General features: G+C 37.7%; 1 protein-coding gene across 1 annotated transcript in view; it reads right to left on the reverse strand.

Moving 5' to 3' along the window:
* The window catches only part of LOC138043325 (CUE domain-containing protein 1-like), a 153,737-nt gene that overhangs the window by 14,427 nt on the left and 136,379 nt on the right, over positions 1-2,931 (reverse strand). The gene's annotated exons all lie outside the window — the stretch shown is intronic.

Below are 2,931 nucleotides of genomic sequence, written 5' to 3' on the forward strand. Positions count from 1 at the left end.
GAATAAATACACAGGTGATTAATTTCAAAAATGAGAAAAAAAAAAACATTCCAACGCGAAATTATCTTCGCTTACAGTGGCAAAACGACTTGTGGCAGCCGTTTTGTCCGTCGAGGAGCCGTTGAGGTGTTTATCGGCTGATAATCCGAGATAGTGAGCCAATGAGAGTGCGCGATTTTGTATAATCACCTGTGTATTTGTACTAACAAGCAATATTCTAAGGAGGATCGAAATCTTCTCCATTTCACTTTCCAGCAATAATTTATGGAGGTCACCGAGTTCGTTACCACGACGCCACCTATATTTACTAGGTTGCCAAACCCTGCGTTTAATTTCGTCGCTTTTTAATTATTTTATTTAAGTAGTGTCTTTGTGGGTAGAGTCTTCTGCGCGTATTTTTGCTAGGCTTCAGGGGGTAGTAGAAATGGGTAGATTTTATTTTGTGGACAAAGAATATTTATCTTAAGCTGGAATGGCGTCGAAAGTCATTGTAACTCGAATGTCGTTTTAGTTGATCTTTAAGGAAATTATACCCTTATGGATCTCTAGAATGGAACTTTAATTGGATAAACAAGACAGGCGGGGAAAGATAAATATCTGGCCCGGGTTGCTCAATTACGGTTAGCGCTAACCAGCGTTAAATACCTTGGAAACCTATAAGTTTTGATACTTCTTAACCAACGGTTAGCGCTAGCCAGGCTTCGAGCAACTGGGCCCTGGAATGTTAAAAGGGACGTAATGTTCTTCGACAACATCTTTAGGATATCACAAAGTGAGCTTTATTTCTAATATTAGTGGTTATTGCAATGTTTCATTCTACTTTTTGGGCATTTTGCGAATCATGGAATTATATCATTTTGCGTGACAGAAGAAACGAGTGAGTTTCACTCATGAGTGTGCCTTTTTATCTATGAACTGAATTTATTACCAAAGCTTCAAAAAATAAAAGACCTCAAAATGGGACAGGACATTACAAAATAATTAAACGTGTGAACGTGTGAGGCAAAGAGCCTTTGCTGGCACGACGTCTGGGTGACCTCTCAAATGGTCTTAATGAGCCCCCACTCGAAAAAATTAACTGGAACGCTGCAGTTCCATACTACCCGAACTCAGTGGCTTCTGTTTTTGTGTAACACGTACCACAGGCCACCCAGTGTACGCTCACGGAACGTCTAGTCTCACATGTGAAAGATAAATGAAATATCCTCACTGCATGAGGTAAAGGTACAATTTTTTTAAAAAAGGAAAATCGTAGTAACTCATCAGTATGTATACAATAATGAGTTTTTACATAGAAAATAGTTATATTGTTTTCCTGGTGAAGACGAATGCTTAGTATATAACACACAAAATGAATAACCAACAGACCAAATACCGTTCATTACGTCCCTTGCTCGGAATCATTTGATTTCGTCAGTAGCCTACTTTTGGCATCCATTGGATCGGAGGTGAATAATATTCAATTTCTAATCACCTCACAGTCAGCAGAGTAAAACGTACTACTGAGGTGTTGTATATACTACAAAAGAAATAACGATTTTCGATTTTCTTCCATGGAGACCACTTGTGACGCGACGATTAACGCTGAGGCTGGATGCGACAGATGTCTTGGAGTATTTCGCTAAGAATATCCACTTCATTTCCGTAATCGGTAACACTTTGTCTAGTAAAGTTAAAATCTGAGAGCGATAAAAGTTATGACCAAATAAATTAAAATATTTTTCTTTGAGCGCGTTATAAGGCTTTCGATCAGGGCTGGGTCTTTCCACCTGCCTCGTGCTGAACAAGAACTCTCTGTCCTTTCCCCAGATCAGAGATCAAATGTAGAATCCAATTTTTTGACATCATAGAGAATAGCATATAAAATATGAACATCTTGATACTCGTTTGGAAACTCTTATGTCCGATAAGGTTACGTCTTTTATGGAAACGTCACTCCACTAAGTTTATTGTTATTTTTTTTTTCGGTGACCGGAATCTTAAGATTAAATTTAAGCCAAATCGTCTCTACATTTTGAATGCACTGACCTAACAAGCTGAAGCCACAGGCCCTTTATCTCAAAGAAAAAATTATGTTATCCAGGATATACACACGAAAAATACAATCAACTTATTGGTCGTTTTCTTCACTGCAAATTTGCACCGTGAAAAGGTGCTTTCATTCTTACCCCCTTTTTTTTACGACAATGTCATGGTAAATTTGAGTAAAATGACAACCACTTTTCTTTTACAAATTAGTTGGCGAGTCTACTTTTTTTTTGCCCTTTCAATTAAGTTTACATCAGACCATCAAAGCTAAATATAATCGAAAAACTCCACCGCACACTGTCTGTCATTCATCTCTCTATATTCAGGGAGACTTGAAATGTTGGTCGAACGTGTCTTCCTTTTACTTTAATTTGAGCCTTGTATTTATAATAATTTTTTTATAAAAGAAAAAGAAAAGAAAGAAAGTAACTTTGTTTACGTGTCAAGTCTTGTAGTGGTGGAGTACTAATTTGGGACACTAGTACTGTAAACTGAACTCAACAAATTAACGCAAATTGTGGCTTCCCCGTACGCACACCTGGCGTCCCGAGGAGTTTCAAGAAATCCAGACGTTGTTGATATTCGCAAGATAAAATAAATTATTTATTTTAGAGCTTGAGATAACAACTTAGTACCGCTTAACGGTGGCTCGAACACTACATAGAACACATCACACCTGTGAAGTGTAAAACAACATGGCGGGAAGCACTACTCTCCGACGCGGTTACCTAGCTAATTGGCGAAAACCGTAGACACTTAATTTATTACTGCGGTACTGCAGTAACATGGGTCCTCAACTGTATTTACAGTTGCAAAATATGAAAACTTTGAACTTGCATGTAAATAGGTCTTTAGAACAAAAAAATTTACTAACTTCGAGCCCATATAGACTTATCCTCAAAA

The sequence above is a fragment of the Montipora capricornis genome, chromosome 3, assembly GCF_036669925.1.
Source record: "Montipora capricornis isolate CH-2021 chromosome 3, ASM3666992v2, whole genome shotgun sequence".
Lineage (NCBI taxonomy): Eukaryota > Metazoa > Cnidaria > Anthozoa > Scleractinia > Acroporidae > Montipora > Montipora capricornis.